This window comes from Neofelis nebulosa, chromosome 4 (assembly GCF_028018385.1).
Source record: "Neofelis nebulosa isolate mNeoNeb1 chromosome 4, mNeoNeb1.pri, whole genome shotgun sequence".
NCBI lineage: Eukaryota > Metazoa > Chordata > Mammalia > Carnivora > Felidae > Neofelis > Neofelis nebulosa.
The window spans coordinates 118841652-118862354 of record NC_080785.1 but is presented as its reverse complement, the minus strand read 5'-3'; the positions used below and the strand labels follow the sequence as shown (position 1 = coordinate 118862354).

The 20703-nt window shown below is 41.6% G+C and overlaps 1 long non-coding RNA gene across 5 annotated transcripts in view; it reads right to left on the bottom strand.

The window, feature by feature from the left end:
• LOC131509848 (uncharacterized) overlaps positions 1-20703 on the bottom strand; it is a 54401-nt gene that overhangs the window by 30881 nt on the left and 2817 nt on the right. For all 5 annotated transcript variants that reach the window (XR_009260721.1, XR_009260724.1, XR_009260722.1 and 2 more), the window contains exon 2: positions 14116-14249. This is a non-coding gene — a long non-coding RNA (uncharacterized LOC131509848). The remainder of the gene's footprint in view (positions 1-14115; positions 14250-20703) is intronic.

Below are 20703 nucleotides of genomic sequence, written 5' to 3'. Positions count from 1 at the left end.
TAAGTATCACCAATTGGAAAGAAGTTCTTAGTAGAGTGAGGTTCTGTTTTATTTTATGAATATAATTTATTGTCAAATTGGCTTACATACAACACCCAGTGCTCATCCCAACAAGTGCCCTCCTCAATGCCCATCACCCATTTTTCCTCTCCCCCATCACCCCATCCACCCTTAGTTTGTTCTCTGTATTTAATAGTCTCTCGTGGTTTGCCTCCCTCCCTCTGTGTATCTATTTTCTTTCCCCTTCCCTTCCCCCATGGTCTTCTGTCCACTTTCTCAAGATCCACATATGAGTGAAAACATATGATATCTGTCCTTCTGTTTTCTTTATTTAAAAAAAATATATTTATTTATTTTGAGAGACAGAGCATGTGCATGGGCGGGCACACACATGTGTGTGGAGGTGAGGGACAGAGACAGAGGGAGGGAGAGAATCCCCAGAAGGCTCTGTGCTAACAACTAGCTCAATATGAGATCATGAGATCATGTCCTGAGCTGAAATCAAGAGCCAGACACTTAACTGACTGAGTCACCCAAGCACCCCTCTGTTTCTTTATTTTTAATATGGGTAAATGATATAACAAAACTTGCTTTTGCAGGATGATTATTATAGGAGTCAAACTAGACTATGACTGAATGTATCTTGCAACTCTGCAATTCAATTTCATTTCTATCTGATCATCACTGATTCAGCATCCACTTTGGTCCAGGTCCTGTGGAAATAAAAAGGAAATCTATAACCCCTAAAATGAAAGCACCCAGCATCTGAGGGAGTAGAGGGATACATCAAAAATATAATAAAGGGGGTGCCTGGCTAGCTCAGTCAGTAGAGCATGCTACTCTTGATCTCAGGGTTGTGAGTTCAAGCCCCATGGTGGGCGTGAAGCCCACTTAAAGAAAAAAAAAAATCTGAACATCTAAGGGTGCCTAGATGGCTCAGTTGGTACAGCATGCAATTCTTGATCTTGGAGCTGTGAGTTTGAACCCTACATTGGATGTAGAGATTACTTGAAAATAAAAACATTTTTAATAAAAATAAAAACTTATTAAATATATAATACAGTATAATTATGTGCTGTAATAGAGATACAGAAAATGTACCAGATCTTAGAAGACAGATGAAATTCTCCAGGTGGCAGTCTGGTGAGTAGGGAAAGACAGAAGAGGATATCAAAGGATGTTATAGAAGGGGGAGTATATAATAACAAGTAGCTCTCGTTAAGGCCCTTCTATGTAGTGGTCACTATATTAAGGCCCTTCACAGTCAGTATTCTCAATAAATAAAGACTAGGGCTGCTTTGGTGGCTCAGTCAGTCAAGCATCTGACTTCAGCTCAGGTCATGATCTCATGGTCCATGGGTTAGAGCCCCACATCAGGCTCTGTGCTGATAGCTCAGAGCCTGGAGCCTGCTTCAGATTCTGTGTCTCCTTCTCTCTCTGCCCCTCCCCCACTCATTCTCTCTCTCTCTCATTCTCTCTCTTTCTCTCCCCCCTTCCCCCCCTCTCCCCCCCAAAAAATAAACATTTAAAAAATTAATAAATAAAGCCTAGCTAGAGGGCTCCCCTTCTTGAAAACATCATACCCTGTTACCTTACACAGTTTGGTTTTAGTGGCTGTCAAGTCTATTGGCCTTGAGAGACTAACAGCTGGTTGCCCAGAAGGGAAGGGGGCAAGCACTGAAACAGAAGTACAAAGTGATGGATTCTCACCCTGTTGTTCCTATGTCGCTCTAGGGATATCCTTTAGCTTGCTAGTCCTCAGTTTCCTCATCAGCAAAATGGATTTGTTACCAGCTGACCTTGTGAGGTTGTTGGGATAATGGATGTGGAAAAGGTTTTCAAGTCTATCTTAGTGCTCTGTAGGGAAAGGCCCAGGCTGGAAACTCACTTGCCTACAGGGGCCTGGAAGGTAACCTAATTGAGTGAAGCAGGCCTGTGGGAATTCTGCCAATTGTTATATCAGTTAGCTATTGCTAGGTAACAAATCATCCTACAACTTAGTGGCTTAAGCCAACAATAGTATATTACTTTTCACTATTTTATGGCTTTGCTCTGTAGTTTTTCTGCTTCTATTTTGCCTGGGCTCACTCATATGGTATATTCATTTGTAAGGCTGGCTGGGGGCTGGGTTGATTTGGAGAGCAAAGCAGCTACTCCTTGTTGATTAAAGTTGAATGCACATACAAAATTGGGCCCCTTGCTGCCAACCTATTGTTCTTAAAATTTTTAAATATTTGTGTGTGTGTGTGTGTATGTGTGTGTGTGTGTGTGTGTGTGTGTGTGTAAATCCCTGATTTTTAAGTATGAACTATTTTCATTAACAGAAAACATTGTGTGACCCTACAAAACCCATCTATGGACTGGATTTAGGGTTTGGGCCACCAATTGGTAACCTCCATGTTAAGTAGTATTTTTAGCCAGCCTTTACTTTTGTGTGCAATCTCTTAGGTTTTCCTCAGGCACAAGCGGCCATATTAGGCCCACTTGGGCTCCCTCTCCTCGTCCTTTTGGCCAATGGTTCTCAAGATGTGGTCCACAGATCAAGAGAGTCAGCATCACCAGCATCATTAGAAATGCAGATTCTTGGAGCGCTTGGGTAGCTCAGTTGGTTAAGTGTTCGTCTTCAGCTCAGTTCATGACCTCACGGTTTGTGGGTTCAAGCCCTGTGTTGGGCTCTGCACTCACAACTTGGAGCCTGGAACCTACTTCAGATTCTGTGTCTCCCCTCTCTCTGCCCCTCCCTTGCTCACTCACTCTCTCTCTCAAAAATAAGTAAATATTAAAAAAAAATTTTTTTAAAGAAATGCAAATTCTTGCCCCCACCACACCTATTGATTCAGACACTCTAGGAGTAGGGACTCTAGGTGAATCTCATGCTTGCCAGAGAGAACCACTGCTCTCCATACCTGAGAGGAAAACGGGTGGGAGGGATATTCAAACTGACTTTCAGAACTAGAGAAATTCTCTTCCTTGAGCACCACCAGGTAAGCCACAGGCTCCCATTTTTAATAAGATGAGATCACCACAAGCCAGACTGTATGGCACATACCAAAAGGGCCATGGACTCAGTACCTTCTGATCAAGACTTCACACTAGTTCTCAGTCCTTGCTATGCACTGGAATCAAATGGAGAACTTTACAAAATACTGATGCCTGGGTTTCCCCCGCCCTGAGAATCTGATGTACATGGTCTAAGGTTGCAGCCTGGCCCTCAAGAATCTTAACTGCTCTGCAAGTGACTCTAATTTTCAATCATGAGAATTAACTTGGATCTTGAAACAAGAGAAAAAAGAAATCGGTAACTGTAGATGTCTCTGGGGGAAAGCACTAAGGAATTAGAAGACTGAAAAAGAGTCTCACTTTTTTAATCTGTTCTTATAATGGGAACTTCCTCTAGGTTTTTCTTCCTTGAATTTCTAGTGGATTAGCATTCTAGCCACTTCCCACAGAGCACAGTGCTTAGCAATGAATGGAAGTCAATGCTGTGCACGACTTGTCTTTGGGAAATTTATTTTCTTAAAAGAAAATGTTAGAAAGAAAGGGAAGAAAGGAGGGGGAGAGAGAAAGAGAGAGAGATGGGTAGAATGTGAACAAACAGGAAAAGGAAGAGCCATAGATAAGCAAAAGAAACAGTTTGGACAAAGTTTGGAGGTGAATTCTGCAAAAAGCGTGTAGAAATAATGAGACCAGCTTACCTAGAGCAGAGGTATGTGCTGGGAAAGAGATAAATAGGTATTACAGGAGTCTGATCTTAAACTGCCTTGGAGAAAAAGATGGGAGTGTATTAGGGTTCTCCAGAGAATTAGAACAAATAGTGTGTGTGTGTGCGTGTGTGTGTGTGTGTGGAGATATACAGAATTGGCTCATGTGATTTGGAAGCTGAGAATTCCCAAGATCTGCAGGATAAATTAGAATCTGGAAACCCAGGAGAATTGACAGTGTAGTTCCTGTCTGAAGGCTGGCAGGCTTCAGACCCAAGAAAAACTAATATTCCAGTTTGAGTCTGAAGAGGGGAAAAAGTTGATGTCCCAGTTTGAAGGCAGTTCAGGCAGGAGAAATTCTCTCTTACTCATAGAAGGATGTGAATTTTTGGTCTATTTAGACCTTCAACTGATTGAATGATGCCCATCCGCATTAAGGAGGGCAATTTGCTTTACTCAATCTATGGACTTAAATGTTAAACTCATCTAAAAACACCCTCACAGGGGTGCCTGGGTGGCTCAGTCCATTAAGCATCTGACTCTTGATTTCAGCTCAAGTCATGATCTCACGGTTCGTGAGTTTGAGCCCTGCATGGAGCTCTGTGCTGACAGTGCAGAGCCTGCTTGGGACTCTCTCTCTCTCCCTCTCTCTCTGCCCCTCCCCTCCTTGCTCTCTCAAAATAAATAAATAAACTTAAAAAAAAATAGGGGTGCCTGGGTGGCTCAGTCGGATAAGTGCCCAACTTTGGCTCAGGTCATGATCTCATGGCTCGTGAGTTCGAACCCTGAGTCGGGCTCTGTGCTGACAGCTCAGAGCCTGGAGCCTGCTTCACATTCTGTGTCTCCCTCTCTCTCTGCCCCCCGCCCCCCCCCCCTGCTTGCACTCTGACTCTGTCTCTCTCTCAAGAATAAACATTAAAAAAAATTAAAATAAAAAAATAAAAATAAAAACAACCTCAAAAAAACATAGTTAATGGATGGTGTACCAAATATCTGGGCATCTTGTGAAATTTAATAAAGGGAAATCTCACTAGAATGGAATAGAAGGCCAGCAGGGGGATCTCTCATGCCCTACCACTCCTCATCAGTTGCAGATACCAACAGGGAGAGGGACCTTGCAGATGGACACTACTTTACTATCCCAGAAGGGGGGAAAAAAGGGTTTCCTCCTCCTGCTGCCCCCCCACAACAGCCCAGCCAATGAGAGACAGTCATAACTCAGAGCTCCCAACTTCCCGGATTTCCTGAACAAAAGAGGCTTTCTCTCCTTTGTTCAGCAGAACAAAGCCTATGACGTTGCTGTAGTTTGCTTGTCCCTGATTGCAATTCTCTGCTATTTATTTGTTGGTAAAATAATCGGCCGTTTGATTTTTAGGGTTAACAATTCCATGGCCCAGTCAAATTAACACATAAAATTAACCATCACAGGGAGTATGGATTTGAATCTGTGGACCAATGTTTCCAAAGTGTGGTGCATGAAGACCTAGACCAATGAAATACTCTGCCAAAAAAGGTTCTGTGAAAATATCAATCTCAGAAAACACTGTATACTAACACATATTGACATATGAAAGCTATGAGTTATCCTGCAGGAAAGAAATGGTTCATAACTTTGTCAACCTAGCATTTCCCCGACATTTGATCACAGAATCTGTTTTTTACTTAAAGCCTATTAATTTCTGATGGAATGAAATCTTCACAGAACAACTGGAAAAGCCAGTCCAAGCCATAAGAAGATAATATAGATTTGGAACCTGAAAAGGGACATGAAAACCGGATTTTAGTAAGATAAATTTGGCTGTAGTATGCAGGGATATAAAAGGAAGGTGAGCCTGAAAGCAGAGAGAAGCTACTTCAGCAAGGAAGCTACTTTAGCATTCAAAATCTGAGGATAGATAGAGGCTTGCACTTGGGAAAGGGGGAGGGGGAGGAGGAAGGAAATTTATGGAAAAGTGTCAGCATATATGAATTATAAGAGTATTAGAAAACTCCAGTTTGGAGCTTAGTAAGTGAAAGAATAAAGAGCCACTGATAGAGAAAGCCAGAAGGAAAGACTGGTTCATGGGCACAAATGTGGTGTGTTCTGTTTTCAATATGTTAGGTTTAACGTCATGGTAGACAGAGGTCTGTGGGAAATATCTAGCAGTTTTGGGAATGATGAGACTTGTGTGAGAGATATAAAAATTATAAATCAATTTGGAAAAAATTATAAATCAATTTGGAAATCATAAACACAGAGCTAGAACCTAAGCCACAAGAGTGGCTCTTACTCACTTCCCCATTTCCCTCAGCCAGGCCAACCCATTCTCTTTGTAAAGGGCTTCGTTTTGAACAGTATGCTTCCTAAACCAGTTTCAGGTCCTCCTAATAATAGCCTCACAAAGGAGCATTGAATTATATTCATTTCTGAGAACAGCTCTGGGCTCTACGGTGGTAACCAAGCACCATCAGCAGGTAGTTTAAGGAAATAAGCCCAGAGGAAGCTCTTTAGATGTGTAAGGAGGATTAGCTTTGGAAATTCACATTTAAGTAGCACAAGTCAACTGTGAACAGAAACATTCTGTCCTCCTTGCTACATGTCAATAGTACCCTCTACTACAAGGCCTCACTATTAAGAAATTCCAAAGCTCAATCCCAGGCACTAGTAGATTTTTTAAATTTTTTTAATGTTTATTTACTTTTGAGAGAGAGAGAGAAAGAAAGAAAGAGAGAGGGTGGGGGAAGGGCAAAGAGAGAAGGAAACACAGAATCTGAAGCAGGCTCCAGGCTCCGAGCTGTCAGCACACAGCCTGATATGGGGCTCGGATTTACTAACAACGAGATTATGACCTGACCCGAAGTCAGATGCTTAACCAACTGAGCTACCCAGGCACCCCAGGACACCAGTAGATTTTAAACAAATTTCATAAACTAAAACCACGCTTGTAATCTTCTGGTTGCTTGTACTCATGAAAATACATTTAAACATTATCAACCAATTCAGTAAGTGCTTACAACATGCCTACTGTGCACTTGGCCCTGAAATGACCCCATGGCCTTTACCCTTTTCCTTCACACTGGACTTCTGGAGTCGCATAGTTTCATATGTGAATCCCAACTGTAACCTCTACTGGTTATATGATTCTGAGCAAGTTACTTAAATGCCCAGGGCCTTGATTTTCTCATCTACAAAAAAATGGGATAAAAATAACTCATTCATTTATTTATGTGTTCATGTGTACATTCGTTCATCCAATAAATGCTTTTGAGTTCCTACCTTAGCTTTGACTATACTAAATGCTGGGACTGGCACAGTGGTAAAAGAAATAGGTGTAGGAGAGGAAAATATTTTTCTTGACTCTTTTATGTTAGCTGGCTGGGTCTGAAAATTAAACTGACAAAAATGTATTAATGGGGAAAAAAAGGCATACAAATTTATGTAATATAAGTTTTACATGACACAGGAGCCTCCATAAGGAAATGCAGATGCAGTGGAACAGAACTGAGTGTTTACGTTAGGTCTGATGAAGAGTGGACAGAGGTGGAAGAATATGATATATTCAAGAGTGTGAGAAGAAAGGGAGACGATTCATTTAAGTTCCAAATAAAAGCTGTGTTGTCTAATTAACAATAGGTTTACAACCTATTGGAAAATGTATGAAACCCCCCACCCCCCCAAATGGATTCCCAAACCCTTAGACGCTTCACTTCACTGGCTTTACAATGAGCATGCACCCAAGAACTTTAGTCTCTATGCCACCTCAAGGAATGTACATTTGTTCCAATCAGACTATTTTTTTACCTTACATGGGCATAGGTGACTTCCAGGTAAGACTGTAACCTCTGTAAGTATCAGCCAGTGAGGAACCAGGGGAGTGACTTGCGTGCTAGCAGATAAATTGTCTAATGTAAGTGACCCAAGTGTGCCTGTCCATCACACACTGCTCTTGCAAGAATGTTCTTGCAAGAATGTTGATTAAAGCCTGGCTTCACTGTGCTCGGAGTCTCTGTGTCACTCCTTTGATTGCGTCAGTGGGCTTATTTCTCACAAGAAACTTAGAAATCCTTGTTGGTTAGCATTCTTGTCAGGCCTCTTTTGTCTTTAGAGATAAGGATGCTCCTTTCCTCCCAGAATAGGGAGGGTACCTCTCACACAAAGATTTTATGACTTATTTTAGAGAAGAAGGGTAGGCAGAAGGTCAGGGTGACCTTCCTCCTTCTGCTGTGTTCTGAAACTCCTTCATTTTAAAATATTCAATATGCCAGGGATGCCTGGCTGGCTCAGTGGGAGGAGCATGTGACTCTTGATCTCAGGGTCATGGGTTTGAGCCCCACATTGGGTATAGCAATTACTAAAAAATAAATTTAAAGACACACATTTAAAAAAATAATTTAGGGGCACCTGGGTGGCTCAGTCAGTTGAGCATCCGACTCTTCAGGTCATGATCTCACAGTTTGTGGGATTGAGCCCATGTCGGGCTCTGCACTGATAGCATGGGACCTGCTTGGGATTCTCTATCCCCTCCCTCTCTGCCTCTCTCTCTCTTGCATGCACTTTCTCTGTCTTTCTCTCTCTCTCTTTCTCTGCCTCTCAAAATAAATAAATACACCTTAAAAAAATAATAATTTAACAAATAAAATACTGAATATACCAAAATGCCATAGTTGGGGTGGCATGTCACAGGCACGGTCCCTGTAGCACTGGAGCCCAAACCTTACTGATTTTGAGGATAATCAAATGAAATCATATGTGGAAATTACAAGATACAGTGGTTCATCCATAAAGGTAACTCAATAAATGCTAGTTTCCTTCTCAAGGGTACCAGGATACATCATCCCAAAATACACCTCTTTGGCATAAGGATTATTTTGAGCTAAAGGCATTTGAGAACCAGCAGTGGCAGGAAAGGCTCTTTACCTCCAACTGCTTAAAAATAGAGTATAAATTTCCCCTTTTGTAACGGAAATTTACATTTAGAAAGGAAACTTCCATTTGTAAAGTTATCTCTGTGCCAGGAAGAAAGACAACTTTTATCACCTGAGAGACTTTTATCTACATAACAAGACAACCCATCTTTATCTTATGCTTCCTCCCCTTGCTTTCCCAGAACTTGCCTCCCCACCCAGAAGCCCCCAAACCTCTTTTTGTTTGTCTAACCTAAGACGGTATATATAAGCCTCTATTACGTGGCTGCCTCCTTGAATCTCTGTTGTGAAACTCCCTTGTGTAACTGTGTAATTAAAACTGGTTTTTTGGGGACACCTGGGTGGCTCAGTCAGTTAAGCGTCTGACTTCGGCCCAGGTCATGATCTCACAGTTCGTGGGTTTGAGCCCCTCTTTGGGCTCTGTGCTGACAGCTTAGAGCCTGGAGCCTGCTTCGGATTCTGTGTCTCCCTCTCTCTCTGCCCCTCCCCAGCTCATGCTCTCACACTCTGTCTCTGTCAAAAATAAGTAAACTTAATTAAAAAAAAAAACAAAAAACTGGTTTTTTGTTGTTGTTAATCTGTCTATGATCAGTTTGATTCCTGGGCCCGAACAGTGACCCTAGGGGAGAAAAAAAGGTTTTTCTCCCCTACACATCGTTCCTATGTGGATGGATATACATGGAATACTAACTTAAGTGCCTATGGTGGCCAATATAAATGTGTGCAGCAGTGGAGACTATGGAAATCTAAAGCTCTCCTGTCCCCACTAAAGGGCAGTGTTCCACTCTGCATTAACCAATGATTTTCAGAAGGGGATACAGGTCCAACATTCTAGATCTTCCTGTTAAAGAGGAATGGGAGACCTGGCTATGAAATATGCCTATTTTTAAATGTTGGCAACTGACTCCAAATCCTGGGTGGACCAAATAAAATACATCTGACCCAGGGGCTGCCCACATTTGCAACTTCCATTACAGCCTAACTCTGAGAAGGCAGAGCCCTCAGATAACTCTGAGTTCCAAGTACTCTCTGAGCATATTGTACAGGAAGACTATGGGATCCTCCAGTCAAATCTTCACTCCAGCTTGGTCCCTATCAATCAGCACAACTCTCTTCACACTCCAGTGAAACAGGAACCTGGTGTGACAGGATCATTATCACCAGAGGAAAGGACAATCTCACCATGGGTCATCAGCTTGTATTACATAAATGAATTTAAGGGCTTGAAATGAGGAAACAATGAAAATGCACGCAATAGGGCAGTGAGGCACACGCAGTTCAGGAACCAAATTGTGCTGATCGGACTTAAAGGGCCAATCACAAATATGCCAGGAACATTCGGTCAGCACTTTCAGGTGACATTTTCCCAGTGTGATATTGCTTTCATGCTTCCTTCATCTCTGACTCATTCTCTCCGGTTCAATCTATTTTGTTTATAGATTTAATATCTGGCACTATTCCTCTAAAGAGCTCACGATTTCCCTCTGCCTTCTCTTCCCCCTCCTACTTCAGAGCAGGGCAGATGGAAAACCAAATAAGCAATGACAGACGTAAAAAGATATGGATATTTATATTGCTTTGGTTTGGGGGACCAAATGAAGCTAGCCCAACAGGCACAAGTTTGAAGCTGCTTCATCCCTTCCAGAAGAGTCTAAGTGTTGAGTCCCAACATACACCTTGCTCTAGAAAACCCAAATATTAGAATTCTGTGCTAAAGACCAATACTCCCCCGGCCGGCAGTTAAAGTGTTTCTTTAATTCTGCCACTTACGGGTATCTGAGCATTCCATGAATCAGCAATGACCCTGATAGACCTCAGTCATCTAGAAGTCCATCACATGCTTTGGGCAGACCAACATCTAATAATCTTCTCACCTATTGGGAAGGTCTGGGGACAATGAAACTGGTACCCAGCCACATTCCTTGATGTGCCTGGGACATAAGAGGCTTATGTAAGAGACACTGAACACAGCCCACAATGTGATGGACAGGGAGTTCCTTAAAAAGGGATGGAATGTTAGAAACAACAATAGTGCCACTAAGAATAAATCACCATGAATGAAGGAGTCTGGCAGAGTGAACGTCTTAGCTCAGGTTGCCATAACAAAGTACCACGACTAAAATAAATACCTTTTTAAAAAAATGTTTATTTCTTTATTTTGAGAGAGAAAGAGAAAGAATGTGAGTGGGGTAGTGGCAGAAACAGAAGGAGAGAGAGATTCCCAAGCAGGCTCCACACTATCAGCACAGAGCCCAACATGGGGCTGTATCTCACAAACCCTGAGATCATTACCTGAGCCGAAATCAAGAGTAGGGTGCTTAACTGACTAAGCCACCCAGGTGCTCCTAAAATAAGTATCTTGATTATATTTTGTGAGAATGGAAATGACTTTCGTGGGAATCTGAGCTTGGTGGTGCCCTATGTCTATGGTTACAAATAGTCTTTGAATCGCCAAATGGGAACCCTTCAGCACTTATGTTACCTGAACTCTGGCATCTGATATTGCTGACAACTCCTCCCTAAACTTGAAATTCTCTCCTCCCTAAACTTCCTTTTCCTTCCGAACCCCTCTGGCTACTGTGGGTATTCCATGGCCAAGCCTGGTGCAGGTGAGGAGGCACTGAGAAGAAAAGAACATACAAGGACATGCCTATGGCACAGCAAGGAATTGCCTGACGTGGAAGTACCTAGACCCTTGAGGGTTGGCAGGCCCTTTCCCCAGCCTACAGAGCAAGGAGTGGCAGATCAGACTTGAGAGGGGCCGTGCTGACCCCTAAATTCTGGTCACAACTCCATGAAACCAGAAGAAACCCCAGAGTCTCCTCACTCACTTTCAGTCTCATTTCCTTTGCCTGTTGCAATGCTTGCTTGCAGACTTGGTAGTAAACTGAAATGAAAGCAACCCTGAACTTGTGTAACTGGTCATTCTTGCCTAGCTTTGAATCTGGATTAGCCTATTATGGGCTGGCCTACCTCACCACTCCTCAGTCTTCTCAGTGAATTCCTCTCCTTCATCCTGCCCCGAACTGTGGAGGTTCCACGGGGATCCCTGCTCAGCCCTTTTCTCACTCTCCAGGCAAGCTTAACAACCACCCAGTATTAACAATCACATGTATACTGATGATCTCTAATTCTGCATCAACTGATCAGACGTGAGCTTCTGACTCAGGTACCAGAGTTTAGTACACATTTCACAAACCCCTCAAATTCTGCAAGTCCAAAATTGAATTTATTCTCTCCCTCCACTATCTAGTCCTCCTCTTACACTCTCTTTCTTTGTCTGTCAACTAGATCCTCATTAACTTAGCTGAACAAGCCAGGAAACTAAATCAGAGTTGGTTCTGAGTTTCTTTAGATGCATGTGTAAAGGTACTAAAGGCGATGGATGAATCATGTTGGCTCTTTTAAAAGATCAATTTGGGGGCACCTGGGTGGCTCAGTCTTGGTTAAGCATCTGACTCTTGATCTTGGCTCAGGTCATCATCTCATGGTTTGTGAGATTCAGCCCTGCGTTGGGCTCTGCACTGACAATGTGGAGCCTGAACCCTGTAATAACCTCTCATCCAGTCATCCCCATTCATGTTCTTCTAACCAGTGCTGCCAAAAACATCTATTCTTTCAGGCATATTTAAATACCTTTATACCTTTTCTTCTTATTACAGAAGTACTACAGGTTTACTGTAGACATTTGAGAAAAGTCAGTAATAATACAAAAAGATCATCACTATTAACATTGTATTATATACACTTTTAGACATTTTCTATGAATAGACCTACATCTTTAGGAGAAAAGGATTATATCATACACAGTTATATGCCCTACTTTTAAAAATTAGCGTTGTGAACAATTTCCTAATATAAAAGATAGTTTAAAATATACCATAGTAATTACCCTCATACATCCCTCTTTGCTCATATTCATAATTATTTCTTTAGGAGTGGAATTGCTGGGTGAACAGGTAATGCATACTTTTAAGACTTTGAACCTATTGCCAAATACTCCCTGGAAAAGTTTTATGCATTTATTATATTTCTGCCAGTAGAGTGATCATCTTAATGTAGAAATCAGATTCTTACTCAAAGATGTGGAAGAACTTCTAGGCTCAAGTGCACTATACGAGGGAAGGCCCAGAAATAAGGCTGTCACAGGCATTTAAGCCAGCATGTTTCCAAGACTCCATGGCCCCCATGGAGTCTTTCTGATGAACCATGAAAGGAGATCAAAGTATACAAGTTCTTTCCACAGCTCTTAGAGTAAATGCCATGCAAGGCCAGGGACTTTCATTTTTACATATGACTAAGTACCTAATAGCTTCCTTTGTTAATTATTAAAAGTGATTAAATTTTTATATTCACCAAAAGAAAAAAAACCTGCAAAAAACCATGTGGTACTGCCAATTGTTGAAAACTTTTGCTGCCACAGAAAAGCTGGCAATGATATAAATTTCCTGCTGTACATGTAACAACCTAGATTGCTGGGAATGCTTGTTGTTGGTGAGGAGGGCTTCTTAGTGTCTTGAGTTTCCAATACAGCCCTTCTTGTTTTGTTTTGTTTATGATGCTTATTTATTTATTTTGAGAGAGAGAGAGAGAAAGAGAGAGTATGAGGAGGGGAGAAGCAGAGAGAGAGAAGGAGACAGAGGTTCCAAAGTGGGCTCCGCACTGACAGCAGAGAGCCCAATGAGGGGCTCGAACCCACGAACCCTGAGATCACAACCTGAGGCGAAGTCAGATGCCCAACCAACTGAGCCACCCAGGCGCCCCATAAATACAGCTCTTCTTGTATGTGTTATTTCACATTTCAAATGTTGTTTTTCTGTTTTTGATCGTTTTGTTCATGCATACACATTATGATGCTGCTGTTTTGGGTTGCCATTTTGCTCCTCTCTAATTCTTTATCATCAAATTCGTTTCCCACCAGAAGTGGAATGGATGGGTTAGGTATATTGTGGGGTCTTGTGTGCCAATTAAGTTAGCATGTTTGAGAACTGATGGTCTGAATGCCTCAAAATCTCTCTACCCTAACTCTAGATTGGCTTACTAGGCTGGTTCACTAGTAAAGAGGCCTGGTAAGTTATTGTCTATATAATGATCAAATGTTTGAAGGAAGGAAAGAAAAACAGAGTAGTTGAAGGTAGTTTTGAGAGGTGACAGGAGGCTCGCAGACTCATCCATTCTCCTCCCAACTCTCAGTTTTCAAACATTAGCAGGGCTAAGAAGTCTGAGCTGCCTATTAGCATAGTTGAAACATAAACAAGGCTGTGTTAAGAACAGCATCAATACTGTTTTGTACTTGGCCCAAGCTACCCAGCCCACTGGACTGCACATCTGTGAAACTCCTGATTTGAATCTAAAAGACCAGCAGGAAAGATGAGAGAGCTCTTCCTACAAGAGTGACCACCCGAGGTAATGGAGACATCTGCATAATCAGTTCTGGTTACAGGCCCAAAGCTTTTTATTTTCCCATCTAGCCCTGGGAAGTCAGGGTTTTAATATGTATGGGATTTACCTTGACAAACAGCCTTTGAGAAGATATGGGAAATCTGATTTCCACCAGTCCAGCTTGCACTTCAACAGGGATTCCGTAATGTTACGAGCCTGAGAAAGAATCGATACACTATGTGCTGGTTCATTTCCATTCCCCTGTGGGGAAAAAGGGAAAGAAAAAAAATAGCAAAACCAGTTCTATTTGATTCTCCTCACATTTCTATTGCCAAGAGCAGCACAGTTACTCACCATCAGGCACCAGAAACACCCACACGCTCAGAGACATGTACAGTCAGGTATTTGTTAGCCTACTACTTAATAAGCTTGCTCTTTTCCATAAGCTAGGCCCCTGGTTAAAATATTAACACCAAAATTAGGCTCACCTCAATAGCAGAATCTTATGTGTAATCCTAGGTCAGCTATGAATCACAAATTTTTCTATTTCACCCAAGACAAATTTCCAAAACCTATTCTTGCACATCCTCTGAGTTAAGACATAACATCTATGAGGGTCTCAGGCCACAAGTAAGGGTTGCACAGAAGATGCAGTGACGGAAAAAGAAAGAAAAGAAAGGGACAAAGTAGAAAGAAAAGAGACGAAGACTAAAAGTAATAAAACATTTTTTAGTTTACTTTTAAGTTTATTTAAGTTTTAAGGGAGACAGAACACGAGTTGGGGGGGGGAGGCAGAACAAGAAAGAGAGAAAGAGAGAGAGACAGAGAGAGAGAGAGAGAGAGAGAGAGAGAGAGAGAGAGAAAGGGATCCCAAGCAGGCTCCACACTGCTAGCATGGAGCCCAACATGGGGCTCGAGCCTACAAACCATGAGATCATGACCTGGGTGGAAGTCAGATGCTTAACCAACTGAGCCACAAAGGCGCCCCAAAGTAATAAAACATTCTTAAAAATGAATGTGAATGATCACATTTATAACAGTACTGACCTGTCAAAGTTGTGTTTATTGAGCATCATCGACTCTATGCCAGACACTGTTCTCAATGCTTTCACGTGAATTATTTAATTCATTCAAAACATAGTCATTGAACACCTTCTGTGTGCCAGGCATTGTTCTAAGTAAAGAATATTCTGTAGAGAGAAAAAGGATAAAAATCTCCTCCATATCAGAGCCTACATTTTGGTAGAGAATGTCTCATTTAATTGTCACAATAAGGAAAAGAGACAAGAAAGGCATGTTAAGAAGGCAAAGGACATGTACGGACAGAAAAAGAGGACTTTAGAGAAGGAGATATAAAGGAGATGAAAGTTAAAGAATCATTGTCAGGGCTCTGAGATGCCGGATTAAAGGGATAAGTCTCTGTTCATGCTGTTCATGCCTCAAATCCTCCAACACAAAAGCTTTGGGAGGTTCCACCAAAACGAATTTAGTGAATAGTCTGGATTGTAAATGTGCGAAAAAATATGCTTCTATATTATCTCAAATGTATATAGCAATTTGAAATGCTAACAGTCTTTCTGAGTAGATATCTAGCAATATTGTTTTAATAAAAAGATAAGACATATTTGTAATAAGCAGTGTTCATCTGCACATATACCTCTCATTTCTCCCAGCCTATAACAGAGAAAGGGGAGAAAAGTCAGTGATCTAAAAAAAAGATGGATCAGATATTTGTTTGAATCCCTCATCAGCACCAATTATAATACTAATAGATGTTATTTATTGAGGACTTTCTATTTGCTGCTGTGAGAAGTAAGAGAGAAGATTCATTTTCAGAAGTACCAAATAAAAGCTGTGTTGTCTAATTAACAATAGGTTTACAACCTATTGGAAACTGTACCAGCCACCCAGCCCCACCCCTGCCCCCACCCTTAGTGGGGGAGTCCCAAACCCTTAGACACTTCACTTCCTCGTTCTTCCCCTCTCTATTTCACGGGCTTATTTTTACGGGCTTTGCAATGAGCATGTGCCAAAGAACTGAAGTCTCTGCATCACTTCAAGGAATGTACATTTGTTCCAATCAGACTACTTTTTGCCTTATATGAGCATAGGCAACATGGGGGTAAGGCTGTAACCTCTGTAGTATCAGCTAATGAGGAATCAGGGGAGGGACTTGCGTGCTAGGAGATAAATTGTCTGCTGTAACTGCCCTGAGTATGCTTGTCCATTAGACACCCACTCTTGTAAGAATGTTGATTAAAGCCTCACTTCACTGTGCTCTGAGTCTCCAAGTCCCTCCTTTGATTGGGTCAGTGGGCTTATTTCTCACAGCTGCATAACAAACTATCCCAAAACTTGGTAGTTTAACAACGATTTATTTCTCATAATTCTGTGGGTTGGCAGGTCAGTTCTGATCTCATGTGGTACACTCATGTGGCCACATCCACAAGGTGAGCTCAGGTAGGATCTTGGCTCCCTAGTGCCTCTTTCTCCATGTGGTTTTTACCATACAAGAATCTAGGCTGGGCTTCCTTATCTAGTGGCACAGATGGTCCAAGGAAGCAAGACTTAAGTTTTAAGACTTAGGCTTGGAGCTAGCCAACAATACACCTGACACATTCCACTGGTCAAAGCAAGCCAAAAGCTCAGCCCAGATTCTAGGAGAAGGGAAACAGACTCCACCCCTTGCTGAGAGTAGTAGTACTTACAATCATGAGAATCATTGGCAATTGTCTTTGTAGGCAAGCTATCTTACCTGCCATATGACAGAAACTGTGTATTATCTCAACAAATCTTTGAAGCAACATATTGGCCTCCTTTATATCCCTATTTTACAAGTAAGTAAACTTAATTCCTTAAAGGTTAAATACCTCCTGCAAGTAGGTGCCAGACCTACTAGGGACCTAGTAGATCTAGGTCCAAATCTTAACCACCTTCAGAGTTCTAATTCACAACCATCCCTCAATACAACAGTCAAAAGAGTTAGAGGAGTGAAATCCCAGGTTCCCTCTCCCTCAGGGAAGCAGAAAAGCATAGTAGTTAAGAGCTCTGACTCTGGGGTCAAACTGCTTTGGTTCAAATTTTGGCTCTAAACCTCATTAGTTCTGTGACTTTGGGTTAGTGATTTAGCCTCAAATTAATTCATCATCTGTAGAACAGGGCTGATTAACAACATCTACTCCATAGGAATATTAGGAGATAGGGTCAATTTAATTACATTTTGTTCCCTGACTGCCCTGTTCTTCAGAACTGTTGCTGACTAGTGATCCTGAGTCTATGTGACTTGATCGTCATCATCCCTGCTGACCTTGCTTCTGATTCTGCTTTGCCTCTGGACCCATGCTGCTATTGCAGTGACCACTACTGAGCGTCCTGCCTTACTGTGGTCCCTCTCTGTTCATTTGTTGCACCTTCTGCTTCCTTTTGGAACTGCCACTTCATGCTAGAGATTTGGTCACTGTCCATGTTGACCTACAGCAGTTTGCCTTTGTCAGTGCTCTGTTAATTCTTCTGATTACACAAAAGAAGAGCAGCTCTCACAGGCTAATCCCATTAATACCTTGTTTTGCCTTTGACCATTTACAAAAGGTTGTCTAACATCTTTCTCTAACAAAAGAGGAGGAAATGGAAGTTTCTCTGGTTTGGGACTGTACTAATTCAGCTGCCTGTGGTTTGAAAGAATTGTAGTATTTCAGAATGAGTAACCACTAGGTGGCAGCAGTGTTTTGCTTCCCAGCTCATTACCATCTTTCTGCCTCCCCAACCCTTATAATCTCAGTTACAGCCAAGATGCAGTTCCTTTCAAAGTGAATGACTTGCTTTTAAATCAATTTATCCATATGAAGTTCAAGGTGAACAATAAATTTCATGTACATTCTCTTGAAAATTCACTGTGATGTCACTAATTCCATCGGAGAGTTCTCACAGGAATTATATTACTAAGGCAGTTTTATAGCCTTTGGTTCGAAAGGGCATGAGAAAAGTAAATAAACCTCAGCATGTTTAGGGCATGGCAAGTTGGTTGTTTCCGCCTCTGGTTGTTAACACCCAACAGGCCAAAGGTCTGTTGGGTTAAGAGTTCATGGACTCCTAGGCTATCATTTTGTTAATGGGATTATAGACACATGACTCATTTTCCCAATGAGGTCCCAAAAGGTTTTCTCGGGGAAGATGGCATTTCAGTATTTATTGAGCGAGAAGCAGGTGTAGGGACCTGCATCTTTCAATTATATCCCCACAGGGATCCAATGGAATTGGATCCAATGGAATTGGAATTCCAAATGGAAGGTACAAAGAAGGAAGAATAGGTAGAGGAAAGGCCAGGAGTGCTGACAAAACCCTTGTCATACAGTATGAGGGATCAAGAGATGCTGTCTATAGTTGACAGAACAAAAAGATGTTTAATATATCACTTAAATTTACTTTGTAAATTTAACATCCGGGAACAAACTATATCAGATTGTAACTTTATGTATTTAAAATAATCTTTGGGGCGCCTGGATGGCTCAGTTGGTTAAGCATCCAACTTCAGCTCAGGTCATGATCTTGCTGTTCGTGGGTTTGAGACCTGTCTCGGGCTCTATGCTGACAGCTCAGAGCCTGGAGCCTGCCTTGGATCCTGTGTCTCCTTCTCTCTCTGCTCCTCCCCCACTTGTACTCTGTCTCTCAAAAATAAATAAATGTTTAAAAAAATTTTAAATAATCTCTACATTTGGAGTGCTTGGGTGGCTCAGTCAGTTAAGCATCTGACTCTTGATTTTGGCTCAGGTCACAATCTTATGGTTTGTGAAATCAAGTCCCAGATAGGGCTCTCTCTCTCCCTCTCTCCCTGCCCTTCCCCTGCTTGTATACTCTCTCTCTCTCTCAAAATAAATACATATTTTTAAAAATAAAATAAAATAAATAAAATAAAAATAAAAATCTCTACACTCAACATGGGGTTTGAACTCATGACACCAAGATCAAGCATCACATACTCTTCTGACTGAGCTAGACAGGCACCCCATATACGGGTTGTATCATTTTTTTTACGTTTATTTATTTAATTTTGAGAGACAGAGTGAGTCGGGGAGAGGTCGAGATAGAGAAAGGGAGAGAGAGAATGCTAAGCAGGCTCTGCGCTGTCAACGCAGAGTCAGACATGGGGCTGAAACTCAAACTGTGAGATCATGACCTGAGTGAAATCAGAGTCATATGCTTAACCAACTGAGCCACCCAAGCACCCCTGGGTTGTAACTTTAATGGGAAGAGAAAGAAAGGCAAAATAGGATGGTGGGGATATTAATAGGCTACCTCAAGTATTGTAACAGAGTCTGTAGACAATGCCCCCAACTGAAAACATAAGAAACAGCACTATAAGCAGGTTATTTAGAGACATGGAGGAAGTCACCATGTGAACTGAAGGAAGAAATAGTTAATAGTTCTTGCTTCTGTAAAAGAGCAAAGGAAGGGGCTGGGCTGGGCTGGGGAGTAGCTGTACTATTTGACTTTCTAACTGTGACTCTGTCTTAGCCTTAAAAATAGGCAAGAATAGACAGCTATTAGGGTGAAACACATATCAGAGTTCATGGGAACAACTATTGCCGAATTCTTAATTTGTGTCACTATATCTGAATGGGAATTACCAAATTTAATCATGTGCTTAATAACATAGAGGTCACTTCAGTTTAACATAACACTACGGCCAGTTAGAAAGAAATTAGAGGCTTCTATTCCCACTCATATACGCCACTTATCCAAACTGGCATCTTGGAGCAAGGATCCACTTTAGTCAATACTTTTACAGTAGATATCAGGGTTTTTCTGATATAAGCTAAAATTCTTTGCAATAAATCAGAATCAGAACTTTAAAGAGCAAAGTTGTCCATGTTTACTTCCTTCACAGCGTTTCAGCAGTTCTTCAGCAGGCATCCCCCAAGAGTAGGGCACTTTAGACCAGCAAATTGACCAGGTCTGACGCTTACCTTTTACCTTCTTTTCAAAACCACATCCAATCCACCAGCAATGATAGGTCATCCTTTAAAATACAACAGAATTTGACAATTCTCACCACAGCCACTAATACTCTAATTTGAGCCATTATTATTATTTTCCATTTGGACCACTGAAATAGTCTGGTAACTGTTTCCATCCTTGCCCATGCAGCAGCCAGAGTGATCCTTTTTGAATGCTTGATAATTCGTAAAACAGTGGCCTATATGATGTATCCACCCCACCTAAATCCTCTATTTCTGTCCCTTTCATCCACTCCTCCCCAGCCGCACTGATCTCCTGGATCTTCCCAGACCCTTTTGAACATCCTCTTGACCTCTGCTTGAAATGCTCTTCTCCCAGATATTCAAGTAGCTTGCTCTCTCATTTCCTTCAGGCTCTACTTCGTTACCTTATCAAAGAAGCTTTTCCTAACCACCTGATATATAAAGTAAGCATTCCCCTCCATCTCTCCAGCACTCTCCATTCCCCAAACTTGCTTAATTTTTCTCCATTATTCTCATCATGTCAGGAATGTTATGCGTTTCCTGTATTGTCTGTATTTTCCATTAGAATATAAGCTCTAGAAGAATTTTTCACTGCTGTATCCCTAGTGCCTAAAAGAATTCCGGACACGTAATAGCTGCTCAATAAATGCTGTCACTTAAATGACACCTAACATGATTCCACAGGCAAATAATATGCCTTAGAGCAATGCTTCCCTAAGTGTGAAATCTGTTTATAA